Here is a 17,267-nt window from a genome sequence, read left to right on the forward strand (position 1 = left end):
TGGGCAATTCCCTAAAGTTCAATGGAAGCAGTTTAATATTAAATAAAACACAGCTTTCTTGAATCAGACCTATAAAAAGCACAGAGAAGGAGAAAATTGTATCAATGGCTATGAAGTCAAACCATCTCAAATGATTTGGAAAGATAAATGCCTTTTGTCATATACAGATTGATACAAAAGAATACAGGAATTTGCAGAGCAGTTATTCCCCACTCTCAAAACTTCAAGACATTGGTATCTTAAAGACAATTTTTCCCCTATGTTGTGAAATACTCTTCCAACAAGCAAACCGATACAGCACGGAGTCCAAACTGAAATTTAACATCCATATCCTGCCCACACTAGAATGTCTACAGTGTAACTTGCACAGACTAAGCAGGCTGCTGGAAGAAACACGCCAACACTCAATTTCAACCACAGTGCCAAAACTGAACATTTACTTGTGTTGCTGGAATGCATATGGAAAATGAAAAAAGAAAAGATTATACTCCAGAGACTTACAGTTGACAGGACGTTTGGAAACTGTTCTTCCACTGTTGGCTATCAGATTCCAGCTGAAAGCAGGAGTTAACTGAAACGACGTCGAGAAGCTTAGTATTTTAAATACATCAAACGTATAACTGAGCTCAAGAGCAAAAGCTCAGCTGCCTGTTTGCACATAACCCTGAAAATTACCATTAATACAGCTAAAAAGTGTCCAAATATCTCCATCCATAAGGCAAAACACCTGTCAACGGCACATTAGAAACAGTTAAAACATCTGGTGCCCCAGAATCTAAAAGCAATGCCATTTCAGTGCTGACAGAAACGTCAGATGTGTGTACAAAACACGCTTCTTACTGTGCCGGAAAAACCAAGCACTCCATTCTTTCTTAGCATTTTGAAACAATTATTCTTTTAGCACATTCCAAGATAAAACAAGATTCTATTAACTTTGAATAGAAGAAGGTTCTTCTATCAGTGAATGTGTGCTAGCAAGACTAGCACATCTAGACAGGCAGAGATAACAAACTGGTTTTGATGTAGCCCAAAGACTACTTAATAGTAAAACTGGAGGCAGATGACAGAAGCCAGCTTACTGAGCTCAAGGACGGAACGTAGTTAATTCATATAAATTATACGGGTTTTTAACATATTCCACAGAAAGCAAATATTTAAAGAGGTAACTTAAAAGTTGTGATAATATCAGAGTTAAAACCACCTACAAAGTTTCAGGAATGCAGTACTACTAAGGGCGGGGGGGCGGGGAGGGTGTTTGTGGAGTGTTGGGTTATAGGTAACAGGGAATATAGATAAGACAGTAGATAGATGGAAGGTGATCGAAAGCTCAACTGTTCTGAGCAAATATATCAATTAATGTAATAGCTATTTGAGCATAAACCTGGTTTTTACAAGAGCAGCCATTAAACACAAACATTAAGATTCAAAGTTAAACATGCCTCGTTTGGGGAAATTACGTACCCTTAGCTTGTATGACATCCTTAAGAACCCATGAGATGGGCTGTCAGGACTGCCAGGGAAGTCCACCAAAGGCAAGGACTAACATGGCAAACCCGAACTCCGCAGAAACAAATTCTGTACTTGGAAGTGGACTTAAAATTTGAATACAGACAAGAGTTCCCTTTTTATGTGTGCTTTTTGTTTAATCAATCTCCTTTCTCTTTGTAATACACAAGACAGTTTTCCTGTGAGGCAAACAGTAAGTCAACTCATCAACATAAATAAATCAAGCATTAATTATCCACATCCTTTCTGCCTGCTCTTCTACACACACTACTACTCAAATTTCATCGTTCTAGCAGATTCCTCTGTGCCGCTAGTGGATATGCAGTGCAACTGAACAAAAAACAACAATGCACTCTTATTTCTGCTAAATGAAATTAAAGTCAATTTTAAAGCCTGCATACATAAAGGAACACAAATTCCATATACCCTATATGTCAGCTTAGCTCAAATTTCTTCCTAATCAATTTAAAGATAGCTTTATAACTTAAAGACAGCTGAAGATGTGTGCAGTTTATTTCAAACTATAGGAGTTTAACTAGAGCAGACTAAATTCCAACAGCTTTCTCACATCAATAAACCCATAAAAACCCAAGGGATACTACCGTATATGTAATAGCTCACATCCAATTATCATAACCATGAACATGGATTTCATGCTAGACTGAGTCCTAGCCACTTACCAGTAACTCAAACCAAACAATTTCCTTTGAAGAATTCTTAGTGTAACGAAGGATTTGTCTATCATTGCTCTCCACCCATTTGCTGTTAATTGTGTCAACTAAGACTCTGAGACTTCTGCTGGTCCTTCCAAACATTTAATGTTTCACTAATTAGAAAAAAAAAAAAAAAAAAAAAAAACAAAACAAAAAACACTAATTGCCTTGTAAATCTGCACTTAACAGCTAGTTTAAATCCAGCATCTGGGTATGGTCATGTAATCTCAGTCTCTTGAGAGAAACTCACATTCTCCAGGCCCCAATACCTGTGACATCAGCCATTTCAAAATTCACTTTCTATTTTTAAACAAATTATCCATTTCTATGTTTAATACCATACAACATGTATAAAGTAATATCATGAAAACCAGATTAAAACATCTAAATCATGCTTTCCCTAAGATATTTACCCATACTTGGCAATTTTGTCACACATTGGAAAGATGTATCGTCCCAATGACACTGACCAGCCAACACCTATTTCTGCCAGTTGTGCATCTTCAGTCTAACCAAAAATTATGGTTTCAACTACATTCTGAGAAACTTCACACAAAAGATGGTAGCAGAATGGTCTCTGTCTTTCCATGCAGCATAGTTTAAAAAAACCAAACCAACCAAATAAACAAAAAACCTCAACCAACCAAAAAACCCAGTCACATTATCAAGTTTCAAGTAAGTTGCAGGAGAAACTCGCCTTACCACCCACATCGTATAGCTACAGTAACTGTCCTGCGAACTCCTGCAGAAGCATGGCCAGAAGTAAGCAGAGCAAGTACCGAAGCAGGTGGGGATACGGCCAGGTGAATCAACGGAGCAAAGCCAGTACTTGCCTTTAATGCTTCTATCAAACTCTAGGCTCTGCTAAGCAAGGCACAAAGATTTCAGTCAGCGCAGACGACAGCTCTAGGAAAACACTGAGCAACGCAAAAGGGCAGATGAGGAAAGATATTAGAAACCACTTGCCGTCAAAGCAGCGGGCTTTGGTTTCTGTGTCGTTACCGGTGACTCTGTGTTTCAAGACTGATGAGCGGTGGGGATGAACGGAACTGCCGGGAACCGTAACCTGAGCCCAGAAAGCCGTAAGGGGCCGCGGGGGTAAAGAGGGAAGCGTACGGGACGAAAACACTTCACAGCTACAAGGGCGAGGGCACTCCCAGGCAGATTGTGGTGGCACCTGCACCTGCCCCCAAACGCTCCCTCAGCGCTTCGGCACCGGCCTCGTGGCAGGCGGCAGCACCCGGGGGCGGCCCCGCTCATGCGGGAGCCTTCGCCCCTGAGCGGACACCCCGCCCCACCGACGGGGCTCCCCGGGCCGCGGCCGCGCCACCCCCGCCCCAACGCAGGCCTAGGACATCCGCCCCCGCAGTCCCGCCGGGCCCAGCGCCCCCCGGCCGCCGCCGCGGGCTCGCTCTCGGCCTCACCCCGCGGGGTCCCGGCCCCGGTCCCGGCTCCCCTCAGCGCCGCAGCCGCCGCCCGCCCCGCCACCGCCGCGCGCCGTTGCCATGGCAGCGGCAGCGCGCTGCGTCACCGCCAGGGGGCCGGGCCGGCCGTCGGGGCTGAAGGCGAGTCCATTTGGCGCTGTGGGGGTGGGGTGTGGGAGAGACTATTCCGTGCGGCGGGAGGGGGTGAGGGCTTGCGGCGCTCGGCTCCTCTGCAAGTGCCGGCGAGGCCATGTTGGCATGCAGCTGAATACAGCCCCCGGGCCAGCACCTCCGCCTGTGAGCCAGCTCTCTCAGTTGCCCCAGGGCTGCCCTGCCGGCTCCACCCCGGCAGATGTTTCCATGGTGGCCCAAAGAGCCCCACATGCCAGCCATGGCTGAAAAGGCACAAAGCCAGGCCCTCCTGGCTGCCGGTGCCCCACAGCTGGCAAGGCCTCTGGGCCTTCTGCTCACTGGCTTTAAAGCTGACCACGAAGTCCCCTGGAACCGAGCAGGCCTGCTGCTGTGCTTCCACACACCCATCAGCAGCCAGCGGGCTGAGCGAGGCCCTCTGAGCACCCTGCAATCCTTACTGCCTCCACATGCTCCCGGCCCTGGGCTGCGGCCTCGAAGCCTGTCCTTTCTTCACGTTTTTTTCCCCACAAAACGTGCAAAGGCTTTTCAACAGTGAAAACAAAAATGTGGCCTGTGTTTTCACGCCAGTGCAAGGGGTAACGCTTGTATGAATTGCAATCCTCACAGCAGAAGTGGCAGGGGATGCCCTGGGAAGGGGAATTGCCTCAAATTTTATTGACTGTCCTCCCATACCAGCTGAGGTAGAACTGGTGGGATCAGTCTTTCAGCAGATAAACCCAGCTGGTATGTGGCTGTGTTGCAGAAGGCAGCCATATCCTCTTTCCTGCTGCTTCTGCTGCCCATCTTCCCATCTCTTTTCAGCCTTTATTCCCAAAGCGGCTGGTGGGGCCGCCCCTCGCACCCTGGGCTCAGTGCTGGGCCCCTCAGCGCAGAAGGGACCCTGAGGGGCTGGAGCGTGTCCAGAGCCGGGCAGGGGCTGGGGCACCAGCCTGGCGGGGGGCGGCTGGGGGGGCTCAGCCTGCAGAAAAGGGGCTCAGGGGGGATCTTACCGCTCTCTGCAGCTGCCTGGAAGGAGGCCGTAGGCAGGTGTGGGGGGTCAGTCTCTTCTCCCAGATAACTAGCAACAGGACCAGAGGAAACAGCCTCAAGTTGCACCAGGGGAGGTTTAGATTGGATATGAGGAAACATTTCTTCATGGAAAGGGTGGTCAAGCACTGGAACAGGCTGCCCAGGGAGGTGGTGGAATCGCCATCCCTGGAGGTGTTTAAAAAACACGTTGATGCGGTCCTTAGGGACATGGTTTAGTGGTGGGCTTGGCAGTGTTAACACGTGAGTTTGATGATCTCAAAGGTCTTTCCCAACCTAAATGATTCTATGATTCAAAACATGCCTTTGTGTCTGGGTTTTTCTATGTTTTCATTTAACTTAGTGTTTATTCAGAAATTTGTCTCTGGAGGAACCAATATACACTTCCTAGTGATTTAGTGCCATGTTTTAAGCAGCTAAAACTAGACCTAGCTGAGTGCAAGGAGGCTTTGAATAGCTTTTCATACAAGTTATCCCATTATCCACTGCTAATGCTAACATTTAGTTAATGCTTAGGACCCAGAGAGGTACAGAGCTTCCTTATGACATTTAATTTTCAGAAAAGCTCTATCTCTGCCCACCCTGTGAATATGTGCAGTTGTAGATCTGTGCATCGCTTCTTGGCTATTCCAGCCCAGGTATTTATGTATCTGCCAATAAGCAGTAACTCCCATGCTATACCCTCAAAGGATACCTAGAGTACATGGCAGGATAATATTTTTTTGTTCAATCATATTTTTTTGGTTTATTTGCTTTGAGTCTAGTCCTTCCAATTTTGGTGGCTAGACCATTATTTATAACTGATGCTCCTTCAGGGGACAAAACAGTCTTTATAAAAAAGCTGGGATTTCAGGAAAAAGCACTCTGTTTATGATCCAAGCCAAGCTTTAATAAGTGCAAACTATTATCTGTTTGAAATTTATGCACTCTAAGCTGTATTTCATTTGGAAAATTTGCATTTGTCCCATATGTATTCAAGCTAGGAGGCACAAAATAATTTACACCGTTTTTTCTTGACTATATAATCTGTCTGGCAGTAATTTTCCTTCATCATCCTGGTTACAGTACAGTTTTCAAGATTTTACCCTGACAGGCAATTTGTGTTGAGAGCTTGTGGAAACACATATGGATTTTTTGATCTTTTGAAGGAACTGCAGTTTGCATAATGTGTATGACTCTAAAAATGTGTCCTAATGCTCTCTTCTTTGAAACAAATTCGGAGTTGTTTTCTGTTCGACCAGAAATAAATTATTACCTGTTTTAACGAAATAATTCCAAAGATCACGCAAACCGGAGCCAGCTTTGGCTCCTTACCTGACAATAAACGAGTAGTTCCGAATAAAAAGTGATGTAAGCATCAGGAAAAAAATACTAGGTTTGTAAGAGGTTTACACGAGCCTCACCTTTAAAAACAACCAGTAGCTGAATACAGAGGAGGCTGTATCATCCTAAATCCCATCCTTCTGGAAGGTGTCTCCATCCTTTTGTCCCGTCTGTGTTGTGATAGAGCAGAGCAGCATCCACGGTGTAACTGTGCCATCAGCAACAGCCGATGTGTATTCCGGACCTTATTTGGAGTATTGTTTTGTAGCATTTAAACATCTTATTTCCTGTAGGAAAACCATGTTGTTGGAGCCACATAAATACAGTTCTTCATATCACATACTCTACAATAATGCCTTACTGAAAGGCATTGCATATGGGATATTTACCTATTATCTTTAAAGAATGTAAAAGTAGTATGTTATTTTAGGTAAATTATGTCCTAATCATTGTTACAACACTCAAGACTACTTCTAATTACAAAGATTCCGCTAGGAAAAATGCAAGACTTTCTTTTTTGTTTATATGTAAGATAATTTTCTGCAGAAAAAACTGGCATTCAGCTTCCAAAACTTAAATGATTCACACTGACTTTGTGAGCTTTGGATCTCAGTACTTTAACTGGAAGAGTGTCAAAAGCCTGTTTTCTGTGAGGTTTGGACCATTAGATTTACATACATGGGAGATGAAGTAATGCAGAATTTGATGCTGGCATTCTGTACGTCACCGTATTTATAATTAGATTATTTAAGTTTCAGCCATTTTATGTTTTCTTTGGTGTTCAGTTCTGGGTTTGTTCCATTTACTTAGATTTGATTTTCATACCCATTAATTTCATATTTTTGCAATAAACTTTCACAAATGTAGATCACACAGAATAAAAAAGTACATGCCTGATTTCTCCCGGAGTCACTTCTCTTGAAAGTCAATATAGTTTATAAGGAAAAAAACAACTGAAATTCAACTAAAATCCAGCTGGTGGAGTTGTGCTATAAGTTATAAACCCTCTCTGCTTCTTAAGGCTATTCCTGTAGCCATTATCTACCTCTGTTCTCATACTGCTCTTGACAACAAGGGAAACCTGATCTGTTAATTTTTTGGGTTTTGTCTATTCAGTCCATATTAAAATATTTTTAAACTGGCTTTTAAACTCTGTGTTTAAAGCTACAGTTAGAAGGAACACCTGAGCACAGAGGCAAGAACCTTACCGACTGACATTCAGGGTTTTGTACCAACCCATGTTGCTGCTTTGATTTGCAATCCTTTAAATTTGTTTCAAGCTTCAGTTTCAAACAAAATAAAGGGCTATTTATTCCTCTTGTGGAGTAATTGGAAGCAGGTTTTACTGTATCAGGACTTAGAAACTCTGAAACTCTGAAGATGTTTTTAAGTGGGTTTCCATTTTAATTTTAGGTCAGGTACATAGGACTTAGCCTGCTCGTTGCAGAGGTGAAAGATGCGGAGCTGAAAGATGCATGGGGAGGTAAGGGGTCTGCTGAGTTCAGTGCCAGGCACTTTACAGCTAGATGAAAACCAGGCATTTGGCCATTCCTAGCCAGCTCCCTGCATCACCTTCCCCGGCCGCATTTCCATATCATTAGGCTCAGCCATTGAGATAGATCACTGTTATACAGTTTGTGGCCTTCAGGCTAGATTTGGCCAATTTTACTCCCACCCATCCTCCTGCCATTCACAGAGGACAGGAGTTGCTGAGTGCGGCTGCATGCCAGTCCAGAGGGGTGGGCTGCCAGGGAAAGCTGCCAAAGGCAGTGAGAAAAGTCTTCAGAAAAGTCACTCTGCCCATCCTGCCTGCAGCTGTGCTGGGCTGTAGCACTAGTGTGCCTGCAGCAGAGCCTGACAGCTGGGGGACACTGCCTCCTGGGAAGGTGCGGTCCCAGACCCAAGATTTCAGGCTTCCTGAGGTCAGAGGGCTGTGAGTTATGTTAATACTGAAAATGAAGAAGGAACAGAAAGTATAATACTGGTTTTTTCTCAGGCTGCCTTTGTTCCTTTTTCACAAATATTCATCACTTCAAATTCCACTTTCTAAAATCTCATAAACCCATATTTGCAGGAAATGAACTTCAAATTTGCTCTGGAACAGCTTGTTCTTATGACCAGGCAAGAAATGGAAGTAACATCAATTTACTTACCTGACCATGCACTACTAATACACTTTCAATAAAAGCAGGGTATTTTTAGTCTTCAAGAGGAGACTGCATTGGTTATTAGTTGTGAATTATTTGTTCCCTTTTGTCATACAACAAGAACCTTGTTTTCCCTCCTCCTCCACCATTTTTGGCTGCAGATACATGTCTGGAATGAAAGCTACCAATTAATCAGCTGTGAAGCATGTTATACTTTTAGTTACATCAGATCCCATTTAAGATGGTCTGAAGTATTAAAGCTATTTAAATGTAGGCCAACCCTTGAGCAGCATAATCCCCTTTGCTTGATAGGAGAGGGCTGGTTAAGACTAACCCAAGCAGGAAGCATGTTCAAAGAAGATGGTGGTGGAAACACTCCAGTTATCCAAGATTACTTGACCCTTGTGGTCAGTGAGCTGAAGCTCATGCTCAGTGTCATAAAATACTCCAGTGTTTCAGCCCGTCATTCTGTAAATGAATGAGATCAAAGTCTATTACAAGTTTGGTTTCCTGTCAGAACTGTCCTCCACACTTCCCAGAACTCCACGGCTACATTGTCATGTGCAATAATTTTTTAGCATTCTTTATAAACAGGGATTTCCTCGCTCAGCCAGAGCTCCTTGTTTGATTAAAAACCATGGGCACAGCCTTGGGCTCAGCTAGGCATGTGCAGAAATGAACTCAAAACTGTGCAGAGGAATGCACATCACAGCATCACAGTTTGCCTGACAAAAAGAGATGCTGTTCACCTTGAGGAGTGGTGTGAAGGCTAGGTAATTAATTTGTGCTTACAAATGCCTCTAAGAAAAAGCACTACTCCCTTTATTGGCCCCACTTCACCCAAATTCAACCAAAAGTATCAAAAAATGGAGCCAAGTTTCAAGTTTTTTGTGAGACCAAGTGAATTCCAGGTTTCATTACCAAGTTTCAGGCAGCTCTATAATCTGCAGCCTACACATCTGAAGGTAAAGCAGGCTGATACCTACAAAGAAAAGCACTTTGCAGTAATAAATGGAAGGGATTATCTTCAGTGCTTCCAGTGAATACGGCTGCTGGATAGTGTTTTATTTGTTCACTTTGTAAAGATAAAAAAAATGAACTTGTCTTAAGCCATTCAGGTTTAAGACAGGCTTTATCTCCCTGGTTGGAGGGAAAGATTAGCACTTATTAGAGCCTAATCTTAATCATATCCATTTAAAAATAGGGCTTCAAATTGTCTAAAATATTTAAACATGATGAAATGGAAAGACTTAAGACAGCTGAAGTCTTAAGAGGGAAAAAAAAAATCAAAAACCTGAAGATTTATCTACAAAGATTAAAGTGGCTTTCATGGCAAAGCCCTAAGAAAAGAAAATAAAAGATCAGAAGAAAGAAAACAGCAGCCTTTGCTAGTGTCTGTGCAAGGCAAATGAAGTTATAGATGTACTAAAATGGCTTAAGAAATTATAAAGACTTAACGATGTAGTTGCTGTTTCATAGCCAAAGACAACACAACTGTTTTCCTTTGTCTAACCATTCATTTGTTTAGACAGTCTTTGCTTTTCATGTGAAAGAGTATTAAAGCATTCAGGTGTATTCAAATATTAAAAAAAGAAATGGCACTTTTTCCCAAACTGTAGGAAGGAGAAAACCTAACTCCTTGTTCATGTGCAGATGTTACAGTGGAGAAGCAAGAGAGAGTTACTGATCACAGGGTGAGGCCAGGTGGCAAGCCTTGCCTTGAGACCTTCCACTCTTTAGCCCTTTGAAATTTCCACCTCTGTCCAGGATGATCCTTCCCGTTTGCTCAAAAGCTTCACCATCGTAACTGAAAGTGGACCCTCTGAGGAGCACGGATACAAAAGGCCTTTTCTTGCAGGTTTTCCAGTAGAGCTGGTGCGAAAAGCAGGATGGCGAGATAAGCGCGGTGATGTCCATTGTTGAGAGGGGCTTGCTGTCCCGTTTAGTGCCAGCAATGGCTTTTTCCAGGTGTGTGCATCATGAGATGTAGCCATCGAGGCCAAAGATTACCATGTCAGTACTGTATTCAAACAGATGGACAGCATTTTTTTTCTGGGTAGACAGGGAATTGGCAGTTGGGTTTTTACAAAAGGATAGGCTGAATTTGGTTTGCTCCTTCTCCCCGCCCCCCCCCCCCCCCCCCCCCCCCAGGTACTGATCTGTAATAAAACATTTTTTAATGCCCACGGTTATATAGCTGGGAGCCCAAACTCACCTTGCACCCATTCTTCCCTTCCTCAGATCCACAGCACTGCTTTTCTTATCTGATATCCCAAGTCTCTCAATGCTGCTTTTCACAGAGCCATTTGTAAGACTGTTGCTGCCTTTTCATGACTTGCCATTAATATAGGTCTCATGTAGGTCTTAGCTGTCTTGAGGCAGCATTTACCTAAACTGAACTGAACAATTTTGATGTTTGAAGTGGTCAATAACCTTTTCCTTCAAATTTCACAACTGCAGCATCTCAGTTTCTCTCTGTTCTGGAATGAGAAAAAAGTAGGCATCAGGAGATAGTACGTCTTAGTATGTCTGAGATTATTTTTGTTTACAATAATGTGCATGAACTTCCTAGAAAGACTGAAGCTAAGAAATCCTCCGCTGAACTTTATATATTGATATCCACTTGATATGGTTAGTGAGTGCACCTCAGTTTTGCAATTTATTTCTGTAATAGCTTTGTAGAGCTTCTTCAAAGCCTTGCCGAGGTATTTCTATGTCATTATCAATATTTTCTTCAAAAATTGGATACGAGAAAGAGTAAAGGGGCAGTTGATACATGAATAATGATTAGCCTTAACTGCAATACCAAATTATTTCTCACAGCCCTGCTAGAAATAGTTCAGCTATTTCACAAGTATATAAAAAATGAAAGAATAAGACACAAAAAGGATTGCAGATCACATTCAAGTTTTACAGCCAGAATGGCAACATACCATCTTTTAAAGAATTTTCCCTGAAATTGCTTAAATATATGAGGAAATACTGCTTATTTAGCACATCTGTAGGGGAAAGAGAGAGAGATGCTTCTCAAGAGAAGGCAGCTTTTAATATAATCATTAAAATAATTCCATCTAGCAAAAGTCTGCAGTTTTGGTTTTGCTAGGCTTTGCAAGACTGTAGTCTTGCCAACTTTCACTAGACTTTTACTGTTCATTTGTTCCAGCTCCTATATATTTAGTAGACTACATGCAAAATGTGATAAGGTTGGTTTGGTCTGCTCCTATTAAAATCCTTCCATTGCTAAACCACTGCAATGGCATATCAAAATAAGAAAAATCAAAAGCTCATATCCTATTTTTCTGGGCTTGTAGGGGTATCAGCTCTTACAAGCACCTTCATATTGCTATCATTTCTGAGTTGCTGAATAACTTTTAATAAGCTGTACAGAAAGCACTGTGATCAACAGACAAACGTTGCTGGAGTCATTGACATTGAATGCAGTGCTAAGTGGGTCAGAAAAGATGATGGAAAAACACCGATTTGTGCATCATCAAAGTCTTTGTTATGTTAAAAAAAGAACTCCCTTGATTCCTGTGTTTAAGTGCTGGGAAATTTTCCATTATAAAAGATCTTTGCAACTTTTCCAGTTCTGTAATAAATTCTTGAATTGTTTGCAGCAGGCCTTCAGCATTCAGAAAGTCTGGAGTAATTATTTTTATTAGTTCGGGACAAGTTTGCAAGATGCAAACTTTGGAAAGATTTCTCTTCTCCAACAATTTAATAACAGATCTGCTTAGCTCCCTTTAGGGATCGCTAGAGCGGTATCTGTGTCTCTAGATAAGCTGTCTAAAGGCAGTGCACAATGGATGGGAGAGGAAAGTGTCTCTGGAAGCTGATCTAGAGCAGTGATTGTGCAAATTCTTTCATTCTATGTGAGAATTTTTTTCTTGTTCTCATTTTAAGAACTGCAACTGCAAATATATCCACCTCTGAAGTACTCTGCTCCATATCCCTCCAAAAAAGGAGGAAACTTTGTCCCTTCATCATCTCAATCAAAGAGGTCTCAAATGAACATTTTTTGACCTCCCAGCAGACCCTCCTTTGCATAATTAGCAATTTAGATAGAAATATCCTCGGCTCTGATAATGAATATGAGATTACACCGATGAACTTCAAAAAGAGATGGGGTTTGGGTCCCGGTTCTGTTAGGCGATTGTGAACAGCAAGCTAATCAGCTGGGACACCTCTGAGCAGAAACTGAACTGTGATGCTTCGGGAACTTTAGTCTCGGTATCAACGATCTACTCTCCATGGGTTTGCATTGTGATTTTGGACTCGGGTGTCTCACTTCTGCCTGAATACTGCTAGGGACGCCAGAGATCTTTACCACATAGATTTCTTGCTGTGCTTTTCACAGAAAACTATTTACAAAATGCTGTAATTGCATGTAATCATGGTAAGCACTGGTACCCTACAAAGAAGCCTGCTCTCCAAATAAAATCCTAGTAGAATCCACAAAAAAAAGTACTTACTGTCTCATAACTACATAAGGGTGTGGCTGCTACAATATAGGTGTTGGCTGCTAGCTACATCTCTGTTAAAATTACAACCTTGGTCATGGCTCCACCAGAATTTTAGATGAAGCAATTAGCATATGCGAGGTATTTGGCTATAAATAAGGATGTCTTTATAAAGTAAATATTGCAGTCTAGTTATTGGATCATTACCAAGGAAAGACAAGACAGAATATGTATCAGGAAATTGCTGACAATACCACAAATAAAGAAGAAAAAGATTCAAGTTGTGTCTAAAAACATTCAACAAATAAACAAGTAAGCACAAAACAGATGTAGTAAAAACAAAAGAAGAAAAAAAAAGGGGGGGAAAAAAGCTTCACTGTAGAACAACTTCACTGGAGTCCTTTTTTGCCCCCAAAAGCAATAGAAATTAATCATATCTGCTGGCATGCCAGAGTTGCAGGCTAAAACATTAGTCCTGCAAGTAAATACAGGGGCAGATCTCACTGTTGGAAAATTCATGTAAAAATCATTCCAGCAGAGGAATAAGATCAGACATTTTCTTCCAATTCCAGCAAGCTGACAAAAGAAAGAATTAGATATCAAGTCACAGTGTGCATGAATTAATCAATCTGGATTTCAAATACATCTCCGTGATAGTTTTATTAAGATAAACAGACAATTAATGCATAGGCAAAGAATAAGCTGCTAGAGAAACAGATTTTTTATTCTGAAATTTAAGTTTTCTCTCTCATTTTTGTAACACTTAATGACTAGAACTGGTACTTAGGAACAAGATTGTAAGTTCAGAAAATTACACCTTATTCTTTTACGTGATTATTGCACATCTTTTCCACTTTGTGATATTTTTCAGCTTTCCCAATAACGCATGAAGCCTACACAATCAAAGGAAAGGAAAATTTACTTAATGCTAATCATTACTGTGAACGTTGCTTTTTCATCAGTTACTAAATGTCCTTGGCATTAGAAGATACCATAGTGAAATGTAATGTCACAGAACATTAACAATCCCATCTTCCTTACCAGTTAAGCTGAACTTACCTGCACTTATTACTTGAACAACAAAAATCTAAACACATAATGTGTATTATGGTCAAACTACTATTGCACATCTCTCGAGCTGATACAAAGTTGACTGCTTTTGTGCTACACGTTGAGGCTTATTCAGCATTTGTTCAATAGAGAGCTACTACTTAAGGTACAATTACTGATCCTACATTCTTTGTAGAGCTCCTTGCTTTCAGAGACCTACATAATTCTCTAAATGCCTGTCATTATCTGAGAATCTCCATAATTCATTTCTGAAGATATTAGAATAAAAAAACCTGTGTAATCATTAAAAACAGGAATTTATCTTCTTTTTATGGCATCCGTTTGCATCTCCTACAAATAATCTGCCATTGATTCAAACTCATAGTCTAAGAAGTATGTTAGTTTTCACATCATAAAAACAGTAGACTTTTTTTTTTCATTAAAGGCATATTGTTAAAAATGGTAGTGTGAAAGAGTGTGGGAATTTCTTGTCTCCCCCTTAGCACCCATTTCCTGATTGCCATCATATGGTACTGTAATAAAGTCCCAAAAATGCTGCCTTACAGTAATGAAATGAAGAAATGAAAAGTGATTGCTATTCCCCAGTTCAGCAGTGCCAAGCACTACTGCAGTAGCTGTAAGGGACTGAACTGTCTCTGGATGAAGAACAAGGAAAGCTGGGATAAGAAATTAGGATTCTTTCTGAAAAATATTCCAGTATAAATCCTTGTTTGTTTTAATGCTTCATTTTATTCAGAGACGGTGAAAAATCTTGGCAGAAGGACTGCTGTGAGAAGGAAGAGAAGCTGAAGATGGGTTAAAACTGATACAATAAATAACCTAATAGGCTTCTGCTGTATTCTAAAATAGGAATCTATGGCTTGTTCTTTGTTAAGAGAAAGTCACTTTCTCTACTGAATGAAGAAATAACTTTTATTTTTGCCTTTTTTAAATCAACTACCCCAAATCTACCTTTGGGTCATGAAGAACAGGCTGCATTTCTCTCTGGCAAGTTGGAAGCATGGTCAAGAGTCAGAATCTGGTAGCACAGGCCACTGTCCCATCGCTCGTGCTTTGTGGTTCATTGTGCAGCAAAGACCAGTGGCACATGTTAGTAAATGCTTTATCAAATCACAAGTTGAAGAGAACCAAAAATTCTAAGGGGAAAACCTGCCTCAGTCTTTATATGGATGCTGTGTAACATGCATTTTCTTTAAGGACATAGCACAAATAATCATTGATAGTAACGGGCTTGAAATAGCATATAGTTTTAACTTCTTCCACTTGAGATATGGCATTTTGTCTTAAAACTTATGCACAGGGCATATTGTGACTATATTCTCTTTTAGCTGTAGTTATTACTTCCCCTGTCGACATTTGACAAATGGAAGACTTAAAAATGACCCATTTACATGACAATGGATATGCTCATCAGCAGTGGTTTACCACTGAAAATGTGATGGTTCTGAATTAAAATTTGACGCTGGCAAACTCCATCATAAAAATAAAGTCAGGTTATCTCCAATTCCCTCTTAGCATCCTTGCTAGATGTAGTAAATCACTTTTTCTGCTTAACAAGTTGACAAGCAGCTTAAGGACCAGAAAACTAGTGCAGAAATTAACTTAAAAACCAAATTAACATTCCCAAGGTGTAACACAAAAGCAGTGCCAACTGTCAGGGCCCAGCAGTCCTGGGTTTACTGGTTCTGTGCAGTGAAGGACTCCTCCAATTCTTTGCTCCCAGCCTGCAATATTCAGAAGTCAAGCAAGCAGGGCTCTCGGTATGCGCAGAGCAGGGGTTCAGCAGCATCCCTCCAGTGGGATGGGTGCCAAAGAGGCCAGGAGGAACCAGATCTTCTGCTTGCCAAAACCAGTGGAAAAATTCCTATTAAACTGAGAAGCAAGATAAGAGCTTGATACCATGAACATCCTCATAACTTTTTTTATGTTAAGCCTTCAATTTTTACATTGTGAAAAACAACAAAAGATAACGGAAGTACAATACCAAAAATATATTATTTAACTGAAGACTTATTTCTGCTTCTTCTTCCTGAATTTTCATAAGCCAGTCTCAAATCAGCTGAACTATAACACATTTTTTCTATCACTTCTACAGCTGTACCTGATGCAGAAGTGTTAAGATGAAGCTGGACTCCCCTTTTGTGGCTGTTGCAAAATCTGATACTTCTCGTGATTGTCAGAAAAATGGCTAGAATAAAGGCAAAAAGGTATGTCTAGTAATTTATGATAAGGTAATAGCGAAGTCTTGATATATGTGGAGAATCCTATTTATATTAAAATACCAGTTTTTATTCTCTGGGAAAAATGCCACATTGAAACTTCAGTGAGGGAGAACTCTTTCCTACTAAAGCTGCTTATGAGCAGACTCTGTGCTGACACTGCTTCACAACTCACCAGAACAAGCCTAACCAGAGCACAGTCTGCACTCAGAATGATTATTTTTAACTATTATTTGCCCGGAAGAAGAGTTGTAACACAATTTGCAAACATTTCCTATGAAAAAATTGCACCAGCATCAGCCATAATCTTTTGAATAAAATCAAACTCTAAAAGTAGGTACCACATGGAGTCTGTCTGCAGGGGTCTGTCACTCCTATCAGAAGGAAAAATTTGTTTGTGAGAGCCAAAGTGTTGATATGTGTGAAAGTAATTTGTGTTCATGGCAAGAATCTGTGATACATGGCAGTACGTATCCTTTTGCAGAAGTAGATTATTACTTTTGTGTTAGTAGCACACCATCCTTCAGAGTTTAAAACCCTTTTATATATAGTCAAAGACAATTTCCCTGCTAAGAGTCAAATACCAGGTTGCAGTGACGGCCAGGTGCATCGTTAGAAGTCATTTACAAGACAGGGGCATTTGCTTGGTGAGTACCCAGTATCACAACTCCTTAAGCTTTAGGAAATATCATTCTGTATAACAGTATTAAGAAATGCTTCTGATGGCTGAGAATCTAAAGAAGATCACGGATGTTTTCAGAGCAGCTTAGCAGCTTTCCTGTCCTTTACAGATTAGCTGTTCATGTGAACAGGCTATGGTGGTGCTGACTTCCAATTCCACTGAGCAAAGTCTTGAGTCTGTCACGCATCACAAATTCATTGTAAAACAAACATTTAGGACATAGGGGAAAGTGGAGACTACTGGCAAAAAATGATTCTGCAAAAGCTGTAGAGAATTTACCATCTGTTTTGTTTTCTATCCAGGTACTTCTGGGCTCTGAGCAAGCTTTTCTGTCTTGGAAATTCACCAGTTTTATAGCCATCTGAAAAATTCCTCGTTGCTATGGCAATACATTTCTTTCATGACGAAGCCTTCTTGAAGGTAGAGGACATTGGCAAAATTAGATGTAAATCTTTTTTTTTTTTTTTTTTTTTTTTTTTTTTTTTTTTTGATGGTGTGACAGACAAAAGCGGCTGGAGTGGGGAGAATTCCTCACCCCCAAAA

The 17,267-nt window shown here is 41.0% G+C and overlaps 1 protein-coding gene across 1 annotated transcript in view; it reads right to left on the minus strand.

The window, feature by feature from the left end:
- The window catches only part of ZBBX (zinc finger B-box domain containing), a 39,831-nt gene extending 22,990 nt beyond the window's left edge, over positions 1-16,841 (minus strand). Inside the window, exons 1-3 of the mRNA XM_080409483.1 lie at positions 10,508-16,841; positions 3,222-10,312; positions 502-3,136 (exon numbers count right to left, since the gene is read on the minus strand). The gene's annotated coding sequence lies outside the window, so the exon portion shown is untranslated. The remainder of the gene's footprint in view (positions 1-501; positions 3,137-3,221; positions 10,313-10,507) is intronic.
- Positions 16,842-17,267: the final 426 nt, after the last annotated feature.

This window comes from Falco punctatus (genome assembly GCF_963210335.1).
Source record: "Falco punctatus genome assembly, chromosome: 13".
In the NCBI taxonomy this organism is placed as follows: Eukaryota; Metazoa; Chordata; class Aves; order Falconiformes; family Falconidae; genus Falco; species Falco punctatus.